This window comes from Miscanthus floridulus, chromosome 18 (genome assembly GCF_019320115.1).
Source record: "Miscanthus floridulus cultivar M001 chromosome 18, ASM1932011v1, whole genome shotgun sequence".
In the NCBI taxonomy this organism is placed as follows: domain Eukaryota; kingdom Viridiplantae; phylum Streptophyta; class Magnoliopsida; order Poales; family Poaceae; genus Miscanthus; species Miscanthus floridulus.
In genome coordinates, this window is record NC_089597.1 from 130,331,389 (window position 1) to 130,352,098 (window position 20,710).

Below are 20,710 nucleotides of genomic sequence, written 5' to 3' on the forward strand. Positions count from 1 at the left end.
GACGTACAAGCCTTCTGCACCGTTGCTGCACCATCCGACGGCAGCATCCGAAATACGTACATGACTATTCTATCCATCGGCCCACTGTCACGCTGGCCTTGTTCGGCCCATTCGCACGCAGCTGCATAGAAAGAGCGCGAAGCTGGACAGAAAATTAGCGGGAGATCGTGGACGCCGCGGGAGAAAAGATAGTTTCAGCCGACGAGTTCGTCCGAGGAGGTCGATCCAGCGACGACGACGGATTTTTGCACTCCCTTTTCACCTGCGTAAGTCCCGTGAACTAGATCTGCTTTGCTGTGTCATGAATGGATATTTGGATTTGATTGATCTGTCTTCGTCAGATTGTTCTGAGTTTTGTCGAAGCCTCTCCCTTTCTCAAGAAAGATGTAGCTTGTCTGCAATTAAAATAGAATCGAAAGGTCCTGAAGTGGAAGAAAATAGGTGTGTAACTCAATCTCATGGCTTTTCTTTTGTCAAAGTGTGCCATAACATGTAACTGTTTACTGTGGCATTATTTTTTTAACTTTCTGGTCTTTTTACCCTGAATAAAGAGAGTTGACGATCGCTCTTTCATGAATATGCACTAATCTTACAACTGCTCTTTTATGAATATGCACTGTTCTCATGTTTTTGAATGAACATGAACCAACCTCATACCTTGTGGTCTGCTTTTCTATTCACTACTACAAGATGGACTTGTTGTCCTAGGCGGTAACGGCCTTTAGTCTCGGTTACCGTGCCGGGACAACGATCCCGGGACTAAAGGTGGAACCTTCAGTCTCGGGTCATCGAGACGGGACTAAAGAGGGACCTTTAGTCCCGGTTGATAACCCCAACCGGGACTAAATGTTCCTTTTCTTTTTCTTTTTTTTTTGTTTAATTTGTTTTCAGTTCCGTTACACATATTTGTTTAATATATAATATGTTTTTATGTACGTATTCTACGCTGTTAATATAAATACACGCACGCATATAATTACATCTAATTCTCATCTCGAGCATTATTATATTCGAATAAAGTATGAAACTATATATATTATAGATATATATGTATATATACAACACTTTCATAATCTTGTTCTCGAAAATAACGATATCAATAAACATTTAATTTACATCATTAGTTCCTTAGGATCAAAGTAGAACTCGACGTTGGGATTTAGCACTTTTTCTAGAAGATATCCTGCTATTGACTCTTGAACTGCTTTCAGATGGCCTTTTTGCATGACCCTTCGTTTCAACCATTCAGTCTTGCATTTGAAATAAAAGGAAAAGTATTAATACATATATATATATTCATTTAAAAATAAATAAAAAATTGATATATACATACTCCGAGGACATCTTCAGGAGTTCTTCTTATGTGTGTGGTGATAAATTCACAAGCGTAGTATCCACACAAATTATTACCTGGTTGCTGCCGCAAACACCACTATACGAGAAGAAGATTATTCTCATCATCTCACACGTAAATTGAAGTACGATATAGTAATTAAACACGTGAGGAAGTATATATAGTACAACTTACTAGTATTTCAACTACATTAAATGGTGCCTTACAATCCTTGCTGTGTTGCCGAATAAACTCTTTCCAAACCCTGTGCGACCAATAATGTACGATTGTTAATAAATTATGGCAAAGTCTATTCAATAATAGTTGTGCGCGAGAGATCAAAATTACCCCTGGATAATGTCTATCATATCTTGGTATAGTGCCCGCTCTTTTCTCAATGAGTCCAAGATTACTAACCGACTTGAGTTTAACTCAATGACAATGAGTATCCAGTGAAACCTGCATTGGTTTATACACACACGTACATGCATATAAGTTGTATTGATATTACATAAAATATGTAGACTACATTATTATTAACACTTACTCAAAGCGGTCATAGTCTGATAGTGGCGGAGGCTTACGAACTTCAAGCATCTTTTTCTTGTGAGCTTCGACCTTCTGCCTCAGCTGATCTCGTGGTATGTAAAAGTACGACTTCTCCTTAAGCTTCGCTTGTCTCTGCTTTTGGATATCTATAAAAAAAATCTTTTACTTTTTTGTCTTCTTCAGCTGCTATTTGCTCATCAGTCTTTTCAGGAAGTATTTCTTAAGAAATAACTCTTTTTTTTAGGGTCTTCTTTGCCGCCGGGACCTTAGACGTCTTTGTAGTGTGTCGCTGTGGAGGGGGTGGGGGCGGTGTTGGAGACCGGCGTGGAGGCGATGAGGCCGGTGTTGGAGTCCGGTGTGGAGGCGTTGGAGATCGTTGTGGAGGCGGTGGGGCCAGTGTAGGAGTTGGAGATCATTGTGGAGGCGATGGGGCCGGTGTAAGAGTTAGAGATCGTTGTGGGGATGAAGTCGTCTCGCCCCCCGCGACGCTGTGATGAGATGAGGAATGAATGATTGGGCTAGGCTAGGGGGAGACCCTGCTACAAAAACAAGTTGTGGGTCAATTATTTTTTAAGCCAATATAAAATTAATGGAAAATAATATTTCATTCACTTTCATTCGTACCTAGGATGAGGTAGGGGAAGCGGTGGCGCCCTAGGAATGATGATGAAGCGTTTGCGCCATTAAATAAATGTCTTCTCTACTTCTCCTAGTGTCTTCTCCCCATCATCGCCTTCAATGTCAAGAGGAACATTGCTGTAACCTTTGAGCACTCTATCGACTGAGATGCTAGCATATCCAGGTTGAATAACTGACCCATGGATTCTTGGTGTCTTCGTTCGGTCTATTGGAGATACAACCCCGACAGCCACCATGATTGATGCATTATTACCATCTGGAATGTGCAGCTCACATGTTGTTAGAGGCTCGGTAATGTCATCAACAGGGAAGCGCAACCCAGCGTCACCTTGAATAACTGGCAGCTCCATGGAAGCACAACTGCTTTTCATCTGACCAACGGGGCTAATGGTGACTCCCGGCATTGATTGCGATTGCATTTGACTCATTGCTAGCTGCACTTGCCTCTTGATCTCCTCCTGCATTCTTGCCTCAAGAGATTTTTCTCGTTCACGTGATTCAAGCAATGCTTATCGTGACTCATTAACAAATTGCACCAATACACGGATTCGGTCTGCCTCCTCATCCTTCTTTGTCTGGCGGCTTCTGTAGGTATCCTTGTCTGCTGGAAATGTTTGTAGCCACGGAACCGCCCCATAGCCTCTTGTTCGACCACCGTGTTCGGGATTCTCTAGGGCATATGTCAATTCATCCTTTTCTCTGTTGGGCTTGAAAACACCACTATCAGCTTCTTCCCTAGCACGAGCTAGTCTCTGTGTTGCTCTCTCAATTTTTTGGCCGAAAATTAGCTTGCCAGTGTCTGGATCTAGGCTTCCCCCATGAGCGTAGAACCAATTCTTCGCGCGTTGAGGTCAGTTCTTCTCTATTGTTTCAGGTATGATTCCCTTAGCAGTAATCTCTGCTTCTAGGTTCTGCCACTTGGGAATAGCACTCCTATAACCACCTGATCCCATGCGATGATGGTATTGCTTCTGTCGGGTATTCTGTTGATTCCTTATCACGCGTTCCTTACTCTCTTGAGATATCTTGTATTGTACGAAGTCATCCTAATGGGACTCCAACTTGACAAACGCCTTAGCATTGAAATTCGGCATTTTATTCTTCAAGATAAACTTTTTATACAATGTCTTCTTCCAACTCTAGAACAATGTTGCCATCTTCTTCATTGTCCAATCCCTCACTAGCTCCTTCAAAGCATCATCTGCTTGTAATGTCAAATGCTGAGTGATATCTCTCCAAGCTAGGTTCTTGTCATGATCAGATACAAAACTAACATTAGGAGCAGATATCTTCTGCTTCCATTCACGAGCACTAACTGGGATCCTATCCCTTACAATGAACCCACATTGATTGACATATGTTTGAGCATGTGGTCCCAATGGTTTGTCGGTGTCGGTGTCGAATTCTGATATTATGAAACGGCCCTCTAATGGCTTTTTTGGCCCTCGAACTTTCCTACTCTTGCCGGTGGTTGATGTAGATCTAGAGACCGGCTACATGAGTAGAAACACAACGATTAACAACAAATATACGTACGCATGCATCTATAAGAGATAATAGATAATCAAATATACCTCGCCAGTATTTTCTTACGCGACAATTTGTTGATCTTCAACCACCGGGATATTCAGGATATCCTCATAATCAGCAAAGTACTGACTCGTGTCATCTACATCCGCATTGGTGCCGGTGTTGATAATATCCGCCATTATGTCATCATTCAAGTTATCATCCGGAGCAGCCATTTGTATCTTCAAGATAACATATAGATAGAATTACTATGACACATAACATAAGTACATGTGATAACACATAGAATTACTAAATCCAATTAAATATAATAACACATAATATTTCATAAGGATAAACAATAATAAGGTATAGGCTTTGGAATCGAATCAAAAACACTTTTGATCCAAAAACATGGAAATAAGTACATGTATATATACACATAGAATGATACAATTTTCTCTCTCTCTCAACACATAGAATAAGTGCATATGTATATATCTCTAGATATGCATGTGATAACACATAGAATGTCTCTCTAGATACAATTTTCTCTCTCTCTCAACACATGGAAATAATTAAGTACATGTATATATACACATAGAAATAATTAAATACATATATATGTATACATATAGAATCTCTAGATAGAATTAATTACTAAATCTAATTAAACCTAACATATATACATAGATAGAATTACTAAATCAAAATTAAATCTAACATATATATAGAGAGAGATAGAATAATAATTACTAAATATATCAAAAACTATAATAAAAAACTATCTAAAAAACTATCTAAATAAAGTACTAATTAAATTTTAATACAATTAAATCTAATTAACATATATAAAAAAACTATCTAAAAAACTAAGAATAAACTACTAATTAAATTTTAATACATTTTAATCTAACATATATATCAAACACTACCTAAAAAACTATCTAAAAAAGTATCTAAAAAAATATGGCCGAGCGCTATAGCTAGCAGGCTAGGGGTGGATGGCCATGGCGGGCGTGCTGGTCGGCCACGGGGCCGAGCTGAGCCGCGCGAGGACGACGTACGGCGGAGACGATCTCGACGGCCGCTGGGTGGGGCTCGACGACGAGGCCGGGTGGGGGTAGATGACGACGGCGGCGCGGCAGAGCTCGACGCGGCCGGGCGCGGCAGAGACGAGATCGACGTTGTAGATCGAAAAGTAGAAGATGAACAGAGAAACCGTTCGATATATATAGGCCGGGACCCTTTAGTCCCGGCTGGTAACACCAACCGAGACTAAAGATCCTTTAGTCCCGGCTGGTAAGCCGAACCAGGACTAAAGATCCAACCCTTTAGTCCCGGTTGGTGTTACCAGCCGGAACTAAAGGTATTTTTGGACGGGCAAGTCCGCCCAACCGGGACTAAAGGATCTTTAGTCCCGGTTCCTGGCCTAGGCCGGGACTGAAGGCCTAAAAATTTTGGCAGCCCGCCAAAGTAATTGGAAATACCTGGGATTTTGATTTTGTTCTCCTTGTTTAATACTAATTAATTCTATAGCAACTTCAATATTTTGCAATATTTATTTTAAAAAATACTATTGATTAAATTATTATTTATTGTAAATAGAAAAATTTTGTAACCTAAAGTTTTTAATTTCTTTTATGAATATAGAATATAAATGTTACTAATACTAAGTATTTTGTTAATGCAAAAATATATCTGTAACTTAAAATTAATAAAACTTTTTTGCAAAACAACCTTTTTTGCAATTTTTAATTTCTTTTATGAATATAGAATATAATGTTACTAATACTAAGTATTTTGTTAATAGGAAAATATATTTGCAAAAATATATTTGTTAAATATGATATGCATGTATCTTCTGGATTTTTAATCCTAAAGGGTAGATAACCTTTTTTGCTTCGTACGTAGTGGTGGGCAATTCATTTGGCTTCGGAAGCATCTTCTTTATGTGGTTCAATAAATTTCCAAATGCCTTGTCGGATACACCATTATTTGCCTTCCACTGTATCAATTCCAGTGTTGTACCTAACTTTTTTTGCCCCTCTTCGGTCCTTGGGTATAGCAACTTCCTATGATCCTCAAGCATGCGCTCGAACTTAACTTTCTCTTTTTCACTTTCGCATTCTTGTTGTGCATCATGAATGGCATCGCCAAGAGCATCACCGAGATCATCTTCTGCCGCTACCTCTTCTTCATCTCCCCCATTGTAGTATCATCAAAGGCACCATACTGAGCAATAATGTCATCAATGTCTAAATCTTCTCCTTCACCTTCTTCCATTATGACCCCGCTTTCTCCATGCTTAGTCCAACATATATAGTTTGACATGAAACCTGACTTAAGCAAATATGAATGAAGACTCATTGAGCTTGAATATTTCTTTAAATTCTTACATATGACACATGGACAGCACATGAAACCATCCCGCTTATTTGCCTCGGCCACACCTAAGAAATAGTGCACGCCCTCAATAAAGTCTTGGGAGCGGCGATCGGCATTATACATCCAATGGCGTGACATAATCTGCATTACACGACAAATTATGAAAACCTTGAACATAATTAAGTATTTTATTACACAACATAGATGACACACACACGATTGATTAATTAACTAAACCTGGCTACAACGTAAGCACTCCCAACTATCACTAAACAAACTAAAACTACAATGCACTTCAGTAACATAATTATTTTGTGACCGTACGCAACTAAAACAGACAAATCATTCTTCTGTTGAATATCAATAAGCTTCTCCTGCTGGCTCACTGCCTCATCATCAGCAGCCGCTACCTCAAGCGCACCCAAATTCTACATGTATGTAGCATAATCTTCCTCCCAGTACCAACCATCGCATCCATTGCCCTCCCACTGAAATTAAAGCCAAAAAATATTTAGTCAAAAATATTCAAGAAAAGCAGGTCAATTAGCCATAATAATCAAATGCGTAAGAAACTCACATCGCAATCCGGGCACTTGTAGAAAACACGACCCTTGTTGGGTCCCTGTCTCTTGACTCAGTACTCCATCATAATCTTCTGCTTACACTTGCCGCAGATAATGAGAGGGAGTTCTGGCCTCAGTCGTTTCGCAACCGAACGAGAGGCCGAGGATCCGGTACCAGTTGTCATCTACTTTCTATACTTATTTTTGCAAAGTAGTGTAAATTTCACATTTTCTAAAATAATATATTTAAACAAAACTAAAATTATTTATTTGTCTAACTAAACCATGAAATATGTACTATGTATAATAGTAAAATACCAAACTATCAAGTGATTTTACTATTGTAAATCATCATGTGACTTTGAGCTAAAAATGACATAGAAATCACATAGCTCAAAAACATGTTTCAATAAATAATCATCCGTACTAGTTGACCTTACTTACGTGATCATCTCGGCGAGCATTTCTCCACCGGACGGCACCGTACTTGGTCAAGGAAGAGCTCCGATTCTACGAGGAAGGGAACACGGTCTTTCACGACCGTTGCCGCTCTCCCTCGTAGAATCAAAGCTCCTCCTTGACGTCCGTTACCGCTCGGCAGAGAACATGCTCGCTGAGATGAACACGGTCCGCAAGTTCAACTAGTACGGATTTTCTATAATGTTCTAACTATTTTCTAAGTTTTTCATTTCATGGAAAATTTAATTCTAAAAATAAAAGGCGTGATTTCTAAGTATTTTATTTCATGGAAAACATAATTCTAAGTGACCTGCTCGATATCGGCGAGCTCGCGGGTGTTTAGGTTGTCGAGGATAGTAACATTTGTATATGACATTTGTAGGTCTGAAGTTATCAAATATCCATCAAATTATAGCTCAAAAACATGTTTCAATAAATAACCATCCGTACTAGTTGACCTTGCTTACGTGATCATCTCGGCGAGTATTTCTCCACCGGACAACACCGTACTTGGCCAAGGAAGAGCTCCGATTCTACGAGAAAGGGAACACGGTCTTCCACGACCGTTGCCGCTCTCCCTCGTAAAATCAAAGCTCCTCCTTGACGTCCGTTACCGCTCGGCAAAGAACATGTTCGCCGAGCTGAACACGGTCCGCAAGTTCAACTAGTACGGATTTTCTATAATTTTCTAACTATTTTCTAAGTTTTTCATTTCATGAAAAATTTAATTCTAAGATCACGTAAGCCGCCGGGGACGAGGATGACGCGTGCTCCAGCGAGGATGAGCGAGGCGTGATTTTGATGAACTAATTTGACTTTTGTTTATCCAAACATATATGCAAATCATCATGTGATTTTGAGCTAAAAATGACATATAAAATCATAATAAAGTCCAACATATAAAGTTACACATGCATCTACATCGCAAAATGAGATAAGCTACTGATAAAACATAAGAGGATTAAGTTTGTTACCTCCAAAATCGAAGAGCAACACCAATGGAGGGGGAGAGAGCAAGAACAACAGCAAGCTGAAGAACAGAGGCAGTGAGTTTAAACGGAATGGCTTGGGCTCGGGGAGGAAGAAATGAGCTAGTCTATTGGCCCGGATAATTAGTCCCGGTTAGGGGGGCAAACTGGGTCTAAAGATTAATCTTTATTCCTAGGGCATCACCCAAACCAGGACTAAAACCTTTAGTCCCGGTTGGTAATACCAGCTGGGACTAAAGATCTCTGCCCCGCGGATGACCGTTGGGCAGGAACCTTTAGTCCCGATTGGTATTACCAACCGGGACTAAAGGATCTTTTAGTCCCAGGGGCAAAAAATGCCGAGGCTAATGCCAAATTGGGACATCATTCTAAAGTATGTTCTCTAGTAGTGACTCTGTACAGAGAGAGCTTGATGGCTAATTTTGTACCTCATGTTGGCATGGAATTTAGAACTTCACCATAGAAAGGCTTTGAGGTTAGAAAAAGGTATACAAACAAAAGACCTTCTGATGGCAAGATTACATCATATAAATTTGTTTGTGCAAATGAGGGGTTGCCAGATAAAAGGGATCATTTAACAAAGTGCCCTCGAGCTTAAACTAGAACCGATTGTCAAGTCCACGTGAATCTTAAAATTGTCCGAAAGAAGGAAACTCTGATAGTGTCTGACTTAGTTTTGGAACACAATCATGCACTACACCTACCAGCAACCTTACACCTAATGGTGTCACAAAGGGACATTTTAGATTTACAATCTTTTGAAATTGAAATAGCAAATGATGCGGGAATTGGACCAAAAGCTGCACATGAGTTGGTTAGTCGTCAAGTTGATGGCCCACTCAATCTTAGCTATACCCTTCGTGATCACAAGAATTATTTATGTATCAAGCGCCAACGAGAGATAGCATACGGTCAAGCAGATAGCATGCTCAAGTATTTTCATGACAAAATTGCTGAGAACCCATCGTTTCAATATGCACTGCAAATGGACTCTGAAGAACAAATAACAAACATAGAGGCTAGAGCGTTCTTTCACCCACTATGTTTTGTGCTTCCTGAACGTGAGCCGCATCGAATATCTGGGCCGACGCAAGATTTGGACGGCTTCTGTGATTATTTGCTGTGTGTCGTCCGATGGCCGTCGGATGTCGCAGGAATGGCGCAACAACTTTGGACGCCCCTCTTACTTAGAGAGGAGTACGTTAGAGGATCTCGTTCCCACTGCGCACACCGCACTCACCAAAGAATATATAAAATCTGAACCTGCAAGGCTACCACCATCCATTAAAAAGAAGACATTTTCATATAGGCCTAGAAAATTCCTGAACCTCTGTCCCATCCTTACACAGCGGTACCGTCGACTTGTGAGAATAGACCGGTCCTTAGACCTGTGCTTTGGCGTGGGACAGACGAGAGAATTTTTTTAACCCAGCCTAAAATTTACTCCCACAAAAAATCAAACTCAGGACCTAAGAAGTACCACTGGGACGTTCTAACCGGTTACACTAGAGGCACTTTGGCCACAAAAAAATATATAACTTGCATGCATTCCAGGACAACACAGGAGTAGTAGCTCCGTGCTACAGTCTTCTCTCAATAAAGTAATACTACTATAAATGTACCTGCAAAAATAAATAAAGCTATTTTTTGTCAACTACATATGTGATGGATCGCAAAACAACGCACAAAGAATGATATATATATATATATATATATATATATATATATATATATATATATATATATATATATATATATATATATATATATATATATATATATAACTACTACCATGTAGCTGTCTACAAAATAATTTATTCTGTAGCCACTTTGAGTTACGATAATTACTATGTTAATTTACGAGATTATAGTAACTCCTTACTAAGTGATTTACTATAACGTTATGGTAAATATTCCCATGTGTTATAGTAACCCAACTATCATAAATATGTATTGATATTATCGTAAATTAGTATATAAAATTATTGTAAATGGAGGTCGCTACAGAATAACTTATTTTGTAGCTAGCTACTAAATATACTCTCCATATATATATATATATATAGGTGGCTACAGATAAGTTATTCTGTAGCCACCTCCATTTATGATAATTTTAATACATATTTACTATAACGTTATGACAAATATCTCCATGTGTTATAGTAACTCAACTATCATAAATATGTATTGACATTATCGTAAATTAGTATATAAAATTATCGTAAATGGAGGTGGCTACAGAATAACTTATTTTGTAGCCACCTCCATTTACGATAATTTTATATACTAATTTACGATAATGTCAATACATATTTACGACAGTTGGGTTACTATAACACATGGCAATATTTACCGTAACGTTATAGTAAACTATCTAGTAAGGAGTTACTATAATCTTCAAGGTTTTAAATCTCTGGCTATAGCCTCTGCTATCTCCGGCTATAGCTGTTTGAGAAGAATTTAGCTAAGTTTTTTCATATACAAGTTAGCGCTTAGCTGCCGCTATAGCCTGATATAGCCGGCTATAGCCTGTTTTTGGACATAGAAAGCTAAATGGCTTAGCCGACTATTTGAAACCTTGATAATCTTATAAATTAACATAGTAATTATCGTAACTTAAAGTGGCTACAAAATAAGTTATTTTATAGCCAGCTGCAGAGTAGTGGCTCAAAGTGTGTGTGTGGACTGGGTCAACAAGCGCCACCATCCCCGTGCAAACGCCATGATTCCATATGACGACTTTGAGTCTTTGACCATTTTCATTTCCAAAATATGGATATATCTAGCTAATAATTATTATTATTGGAATGGAACGAGGCCCAAGTATCTACAGAAACACCCGTCTCGTGATGGGCCATCAACGTCAACCCATCCCCGTTGCGGTAGGCCCTATTCGTTTCGCTGAAATTTGGCTTATACTAATGCTTATGCTGATTTATTGTGAGAGAAAAACATTGTGTTCGTTCGCTGAAAAGTATTACCGAAGTAGTTCAAGCGAACAGAGCCAGTGCTAGCCCAAATGGCATCCGTACAAACCTACTGTTCAAAGGAGATAGTGTTGGAATGTGATCGGTTCGGTTAATCCTAAACTTAATTACGAGATTAATTAAACGTTAAGTTTTTTTTATCCACCCACTCATCATTAATATCTAACTAAATAAGAGAAACGCCCCTGGCGTCATTATTCTCTCTAATCCATGTAACTATTCATATAACCGGTCAATTAGGCACGAGAGGGTCTAGGAAGGCCGTCTACCTACATCTAGGTACTGTTGTAGATCTACATCCCATTTTTCACCAACTAGGAGCACCAAGCCCCAAATCTGGTGAAGACTAAGATCTACTTCATCTACATCAACTTCTACATAAAGCACAGAGGCATAGATAGCATCTATGGACTCTGGTTAGTCACTAAGATCTATTCCGCATAAGTTTGAGTTAGTGATCATGCTTAGGCTAAGATTAAGATCTTGTTATGTCTAAGTTTTATTTCAACAATTGGTATCAAGAGCCTGCTTAGATCCTAACATGATCCTAGGCCAGAGTCAGTTTTGTTTTATGCCTCTGTTATGTTTAGATTAGATTAGTCTTGGCTAAAGTTTTGTCTGCTACATGCATGATTGGCCTCTGATGTTTATCTTAATCTAAATGATGTATGTTTATGTTACACTAAGTGCCGAATTAGATTAGTTTTTTAAGTAATCAATGAGTAATTAGATCTAACGTAGGGTTAAGGTTTTCGCTATTAATTGAGATTAAGTTTTTTCTTGAAATCAGAGGTGTTTTTCACTGAATCAAACCGAGTTAAGCACTTAGAAGAAGGTGATTTGGGCAAAACCCGATTAAAGTCCCAAAGATCACCATTTTATTTTTCGCAAAAAATCAAGAACCCTAAACCCTAAGATTAAGCATCAGGCATTGAGATTGAGAGTGAGATTGCACCTGTGCTGCTCGTACCCATTTTCAGATCAGGTCACCGCTGCAGATTGTGCTGCCCCACAACTACGCGCGAGCGGGCGGCTCGTACTCGGCCCCTTAGGCCTGGTTGCCATCGCCGCCACTGGACCGCGTGGGCCCACCGCCGTTGAGCATGTGCCCTTGGGGCTGCCGCAGCCGCGCGGATGAGGGCAGGCGCCTCCACCCCTCAGGGCCGCGCCACCCATGCGCTGAGCCACCGCAGCCGGCTGGTTGTGCTTCCTCGGCCGCCGCCGCGTGCGCCGTAAGGAGCCACCACCACCGTCGTGGGCTTGAGCACCCGGCAGGGCCCGCTAGACGGAGCCGCGTGTAGGCTATTGCCGAGCGTGTGCACCGCCTAGGAGGCCAGCCGGTGCCGACGCGCCATGCGGTCGTCTCTCTCCCTCTGTGCTGTTGTGCGGCTGAAGCAAGGGGAGAGAAAGTGAGGAATGCAGCTAGAGTTTTTTTAGAGTGGCTTAAGTATGTGTCGTTGTTTGCCATTGGGATCTCCCTGCCGCTGATCTATATATCCAATGGATCACACTGTCATGCGGGGAAGGGGAATGGGCAATTAGCCGACCTGTTGATGTACAGGCGAGCGTGAAACTGGCCGACAGCTGAGCACGTGATGGCTGGTCGTCACTCCGTCAGTCAGGCTAATTCAGTGTACTGGACGAATTGAGTTTCATTATGAGCATGTAGGCCTACACTATTAAGTTTATTTTTCCAAAATAATTACGTTTATTCCCCACTACTAATAAGTTCAGATTTTAGTTTTATAAGTTTTGGAGTAACTTAAGTACGCGTGGAATATTTTTCCTAAGAATTTAAGCATGACCTGTTAATACTTCTAAGCAACTTAACTATTGTTTGCTCACTAAGATTTATGAGTTTTCCTATGTGCTGAATAATTATGGATATTAGGGTTTTTGGCCAGGTATTTATACCCATGATCTTTTATCTGGATAAATCCTAACCGTCCATCGAGTTCAATAAGATCATACCAGCTACTAAGTTTTTCCTAAGGGGTCCATTTTATTGAATTTTTTAAGGGGAGAACGCCAACTCGGCCATGAGCAGACGGTACCCTGGCACAGTATTTTGGGGCTACTGTTAGGCCTATTCTTCAAAGGCCAAACTAAAATTTAATTTTTAAAATAAGTTGCCTTTGCTATTCAATATAAGTGTAGTATTTAAGTGTTTAATTAAGTATTAAGTTTTTAATGCCCTCATTATGTTTAATTTTTAGCTTAAGTTTATTCCCAGCAACTTAGATATTGATTGAAGTTTATAAATTAAGTTTGTTGCTATATATTCCCATCTCAAATAAGATTTAATTATGCCCTTTTATGATAATTTTTAAGTTAAATTTAAGTATATTTTGGGAATATGTTGCTAAGAATATTTAAGTTTAAGAAAATTTTCTTTAGTGGAATTTACCCGGTTAATTTTTTATGCACTTTTTGAATAAGTTCTAAGTCTCAGTTTTAGCTTTAGTTCCAGTATTAATTTATGTTTTCAAGAGAATTTTATGCCATAAGATTAAGTTTGCATTCAATTATAAGTATTTATATATACATATATATGCACCACTGTATAATAAGATGGTCTCTGGTTAAATGGAACCAACGAGAATTTTAATTGGAGATTACTCATAATTAATTTCTGACCAACGTTGACTTTACTTATGAGTTATTAAGATGGATTTTGTTTTGTTTCTGCCCAACGGTGATGCAAATTAAAGTCCTTAAGCATGTTGTTAATTCTGACCATCGTTGATTTAGTTGTATGCTTTAAGTACATCTTATATACAACTTACAAATTGAAACATTATTTTGCTTCAAATTTTTCAGTATATTATGCAGACTATATAAGTAAAATAGAACCCCTAAGTTGCATTAATTTTCCTACTTGGAATAATCAAGTGCATGCCATTCTCAACGAGCTGGACCTTGATTATGCGCTTAATGAAGAAAAACCGCATGCTCCTTCTCCTATTTATGAGTACTATGCTGAGAGGATGGAAGAGTACATCCCAAAATTAGAATAATGGGAGAAATCCGACAATGTTGCTAAAATGATTATAAGATGCTCGCTCTCGGTTAACATGATGAGAAGATTTCTTTCTAATGAAAACAACACCGAGGGATTAAGTGCTAAGGAGCTTCACAACTCCATTTAAGCACACTTTAGAAAGGTTTTCCTCTTTGAAAACTTACTTAATTTCCGTTATGATGGGATAAGTGGTTTGGGTAACCACGTTAAAAGCTTGTTTGATATGGCTTATGAGTTGAAGGCACTTGGATTAGATGTGTCCAATAAGTTTATGGTAAATTGCCTTATGAATTCTATGCCAGAAAACCATAACAAACATGCTCAAAATGATAAATTTTCAATAGTCTACAAATTTTGAAAGTTACCAAATTGATGATAAGTATAAGAATGCCTTCGAAAGACAGGTAACTTAAGTTGTCTCATAAGTTTTACTTAAGAAATTTCCTCAACATATGGTGGATTAACTACGGTACAATAATGCATATCTTAACTTCTCCTTAGGTCTTGCCAAACCAGGGGAGCAAAATCTAAGGAGCCATTGATGGAATAAAGATGAAGTCGAGCCTTTGAGCTTCGCATTAGATTAGTTTTAAACTTAGTTCTTAATGATGCTTATGTCATTTTAGTATGAGCTACTTTGTATTTTGAACAAATGTTCTTGAGTTTAGAGTTTATGAATACATCAAATTTATTCCATCATGATTTATCTTATTAATTGGCAAAGAGATTTATTTCGTGTAATACGAGTTTTCTTTATGTCAGTTTTATCTTTAAGTTAATCATTAGTCAAGATGATGAGACCTTGTCGAAATTGTGTCACTATTGTTTAAGCCACATTTTGAAGGAGAGAATGGAATGTCTCATCAGAAAAGAGATGCTCTATTCAAATTAGATTATAAAGCATGCGATTTGAGAAATAAAAGAAAAATTATACTAATTTTGTCCCTCAGCCCAACATTAGTCTCTAATTGAAGTATGACTTGCTTTCACTATTTTTGGCAAAAGCTAATTAGTGTTTGCATGTTCACCAAGTTTCTTGTTCTAGTTTATTCTGGCCAGCGCTGATTAGACTAGGTCATAGAGCTTGTTTTTGGAGACTTATATGCCTTATGTTTGTCATTTTGGCCAACGCTAATTGATGAATATTTGACCATAAAAGTTTTACTAGGCAAAACCTCAGCAAAACATAAGTACAGTCAAGCTAAGGATAAGAAATGAGATTATAAGTAAATGAGCTATCCACATGGCACCCTGATTATGTTCCTAGAGAACACAGAAATCAATGGGAGCAAAGTCCAACGGATTGCGTTTCTACTATTATAACTGTTTCACTAAGTTGTTAAGATATGATGTGTTCCTAGAGACTGCAAAAATTAGTGGTAGTTCACAAAGGAGGAAGATTAAATATTGGAGAGATACGATTTTCTATATCAATAACTCAAGAAGACATAAATATCTCATTTTGTGCCATAAGTCATTAGTATACCGCCATTTAAATTATTATAGTTTCTATTGTAGATTTTTAAGACAATTAGTAAGCCACAACAGATATATGTTGCAACCATTAGTTGATAAATAGGCACATAAGTAAACCTCTATTGTTATTAATCTACTTATGATCCATGATAAATCTATAAGATGATTACATCAGAAGAGGAATTTTATTATTCTTGTAAGGGACCGTGACGCCTAAGAGGGGTGTGAATTAGGCAACTTAAAACTCTAACTCTAAACTATGGCCTCTTTTTCTATTCTTAGCAAAACCTAAGCAAAAAATAAATTATCTAAATATGCAACTACGGTTTTGCTAGTGTGTTGCTATCTCTACCGCAAAAAAGGAGTTATGCAAACAATGTAAATGCGGAAGCTAAAGAGCAAGGTCAAGATATGCAAACTTCTGTCGATGACTCCAGTATTTTTACTAAGGTGTTGAGAAGCATGCAAGCTTCCCCCTAGTCCTTATTGGAGCCCCTCGCAAGGGCCAAGCTCTTGGTCGGGTGACTTCGTGGATAGCCCCGGGCCTTCCCCACGTGCAACTGGGTCTCCGATGTGCCTTTCGGCAAGCCTTTCCCAGATAGCACCCCGCCGTCTTCACTATCAAGCTTCTGGTCAAATCGGCGCTGGCCTTGTTTCCTCCGGTACACGGTGGCGGCCACACCACAAATGCGGTTGGTGTGGTCTCGCAAGACTACAAGCCTCTCTGATGGACAACAATGGTGCACGCAAGCACCAAGTGATAAGAGGTGTGCAAACCTCACTAAACACTAGGCCTAAACCAAGAGCAAGCGCATAAGTGGTGGTCTAATCAACCTAAGCGCTTCACAAAGCACCTACGCTAATCACCTAATGAATCACTAAGCACTATGCAAGTGGAGATCACTAAAATGGTGTATCAACACCCTTGGTATATTTCCTCACTTCTCCACTACTCAAATGGCCGCTTGGGGGTCTATTTATAAGCCCCATAGAGAAAGTAGCCGTTGAAGACGAAACCCACCTTTTCGCTACTGACCGGACGCTGCTATCGTCCTGACTGGATGTGTCCGGTCATCCCGACCATTAGAGCGCGTGCGTTGATCGGACTCTGGGCCGAGTCTAGTCACACTTGATCGGACGTGTTCGGTCGTGCTTACGCCACTCTGGAACATCTCTGGACTCGATCGAACGCTGCTCCTTGGTGCGTCCGGTCGTCTTGCCGTCGTGTCCGGTCACGCTGAGAACGTTGTCGTTATGATAAACAGTGTCACCTATGCGTCTGGTCACTGCTTTGCTCAGCGTTCGGTCATCGCGTCTGTTACTACGGTTGCACGGGCAATGATCGGATGCGTCCGGTGCCTTCGTGGCAGCATCCGGTCACCTCTGCCGAGCTCATTTCTTCGCGATCTTGCGTCTGGCTTGGTTCCCATCTTCGTGCTTGGACTTTGTTTGATATCTTGAGTCTTCTCTTGTGCTTCTAGGGTCTTGCTTATGGTGTTGATCGTGGGATCATCATGTCGCCTTTGTCCAAGTCACGTCTTGCACCCTATTGAACTACAGAACAATTACTTACAAATTCATTAGTCCAATTTGGTTGTGTTGGTCATCAAACACCAAAATCTAAAGTACATGGGTCTAGGGTCCATTTTCCTTACAATCTCCCCCTTTTTGGTGATTGATGATAACACGACCAAAACAAGCAAATAATAAGAATTTTGGAATTTAAAAACTATCTACTTGCTAGGATGCAATGCAAAGGGCAAGGTTATATGATGCTAAGAGATACCACATGTAAACATCTTTGGAAGCTTATCTTTCCCTTGCAAATGTCCCCATGTGGCATTATGGATTTAAACCTCCCCCTAACTTCATAATCCACTATCCTCCCTTTCTCGAACCATTACCATTTGTAGATTATTATGATTGGGCTTTACCACTTGTAAATTGTTATGATCGGGCTTGCTTTTGGTCCTACAAATTCTCCCCTTTGGAATCAAACACCAAAAAGGAAGACATTAGTAGCATAAGGGAGGGTCAAACTTTGTGATCCTTTGTATGTGGAGTGGAATAGGTCACAAAATTTGACTCTCACATTACATAGATTAAGTTCCCCCTAAATATATGCATACATATGATGAAGAATGTAGTTTATGCATAATTGGTGAATTAATGCTCAAGGGAGTTTCATCTATATAATGTATGGAGAAAGCATATAACTACCAAGGTGAAATCAACATGATGATATCGGTTTAGAAATACCACATGTGGAAATCAATTTGATTTATACCACTTGTAATAGGTGGATTTTTGAAGTATGATGCTTAACTCTGGGGACTCCATTTTCCTTGCAATAAGACTACTACATACATGATAAACTTGAAAAGGCATTAGTCTCAAAGCATCCAACTTGTAGAGTAACCTCTCCCTAAATTTGTGCACACAAGTATGGAATACTTGTAGGAGACATGCACATTGATTTTAGAATAAAAAATACCACTTGAAAGATGACATCACATGAATGTGAGAATCATTTTCGATAGTGATATTCGGGAGAAATTATCTACAATTTGGTCTTTGGCACATATTAGATGAACAATTGTAAAAACAAGCTATGTGTCGTGCTCCTAAATAATTTAAACCATGTAGGTTTGCTCCAAGGGTTAAGCATGAAACCGAGCAAGCCTACCATAAGATATACCTAGTGTATGCAAGACAAAAGATTAAACATGCAAGTGCAAACCTATGCATGAAAGGAACTACATGCTAATTGAAATTACAAGAAATTAAATCTAGTTACCTAACATGGGGAGAGGAATTTGGGTCCATATTATTCACTAAACCACTTGGCAATTAACATGATCCAATGTGATGCACCCCATGAAATGCACCTATACTTTGCCAAGTCTCCAAATTCCCCGAAGTCCATCGGACTTCTCACTTCCCTTTCGAGATCCAAACCTTTTTGGTGCTCTTCATATTGGAAATGATCTCCTTTGGCACCTAAATACGTTTGGCCCCATTGTTGGCTTGCTTATTCACCTTGATGGCCACCACCTTGTCATTTTTCTTCCTCTTCAAGAGATAAGGTATGGAGGCCTTTTTGTCCACCTTGTTGGTGTAGGTGTTGGAGAGCTTGCTTGTTTGCTTTTTGTTTTTCTCTTTGTTCTTAGCTCCTCCCCCATTCTTCACCTTGCACTCATAGGACTTGTGGCCTTCCTTGTGGCATACATAGCAAACAACAATTTGTTTTTCATCAAGCTTCTTCACTCCCTTGACGGTGTTATCTTGATGAAGTTGGGCTTGCTCCGTCTTGCCTTTCACATGAGTCAAGTCCTTGGTGAGGCGAACAACTTCTTGCTTGAGTTGCTCATTCTCCATTGCGACCTCTTGTGTGCATGTATCTACAATAACTTTCTCAACACAAACTTGGTTGCACAAAGGTGAGTCAAAACATAAATCATTGCAAGAAGTAGAGGCATCCTTTTTAGGTATGTCAAAAATTGAACCTTTCTTTTTAGGTGCCTCGGTGGGGGTTGTACTGACGGCTTCAAGATTAGCAACTTTATTAGTTAGCTCATCACAATGTTTGCACATGGTTTCCATTTTAGCAAGCAAACTTTTATAAGCATCTTGTGAGCTAGCTAACTTTTCTTTTAATTTTTAATTTTTCTTTACAAGTTGCTCATCATTGATTGTGCAATTATTTGTGTTTGCACTAGTCTCAAGTTGCTCAATTTTAGTAGATAGCTCCATATTAAGATTGGCAAAAGTTTCATATTGTTCAAGCAAAGTAGCATAAGCTTATTGTGAGCTATCTAATTGTTCTTTTAATTTTTCAAGCTTCTTTTGTTGACTAGTGCAAACTTTAGCAAAGTTAAGATTTTGTTGCACAATTTCATCATAAGAAGGTAGCTCATCATCACTATCACTATCATTGTCACTATCACTAGGGATAGGCTTTTTGTTACCTCGTGCCATAAGGCACACACGTGAGGTGCTTGATGATGAGTGCTTGTGCCCGCACCTCTTGTGGTGGTCTTCTTTTTCACTTGAAGAATCATTCCATGACCTTATTGATGTGAGGGCTTAGTTCTTGCACGCCTTCTTCTTTGTCTTGGGCATGGGCTTGTTTGGACAAACTTCCACAAAGTGCCCCAACTCGTTGCATCCATAGCATTCTTTCTTTCTTTGCTCATTTCTTTGATTGGTGAAGATGAAATCTTGAATTTGGATGGGCACACCCTTGACATTGAGCCTTTGGATCATCTTCTCCACCTTGTTGATAAGTTTGATTGATTCTTCATCAAGGTCGGAGGTGGAGGAGGAAGATTGATCATCATCGCTTGAATCATCATCATCATCATCTTTTTCTTCTTCTTCATCTTCACTTGAGGAGCTTGAGTTTGAGCTTGTCTCAACTTGCTTGCCCTTCATATTCTTTTTATCACTACATGCGAGAGGTTTGCCTTTACTTGATGAAGAGGCTTCTTCTTGACCCATCTTGCGCGACATTTCAAATGCCACTATCTTGCCAGTGACTATGGCCAGGGTCATGGTGCTCAAGTCCTCCATGTTGTGAAGGATGGTGATGATGCTTGCATATTTCTTCTGTGGTAGCACGGAGATGATCTTCCTCACGATGTCCGCATCATCTAGCTTTGTTAATCCTATTGAATGGAGCTCATTGAAAATTAGATTCAAATGAGAATACATATCACGAACAAGCTCATCATCATTCATTTTAAAGGAATCATAATTTTGTTTAGTAGACAATGTTTTTGCTCACGGACATTAGT

At 39.3% G+C, this 20,710-nt stretch overlaps 1 long non-coding RNA gene across 1 annotated transcript; it reads left to right on the forward strand.

Annotated features, from left to right (window-relative positions):
* The first annotated feature begins 128 nt into the window (after nt 1–128).
* Nucleotides 129–15,087, forward strand: LOC136520910 (uncharacterized). The gene is made up of 3 exons (XR_010775438.1): nt 129–266; nt 342–441; nt 14,940–15,087. It is a non-coding gene; the product is annotated as an uncharacterized lncRNA (long non-coding RNA).
* The last annotated feature ends 5,623 nt before the right edge of the window (nt 15,088–20,710 follow it).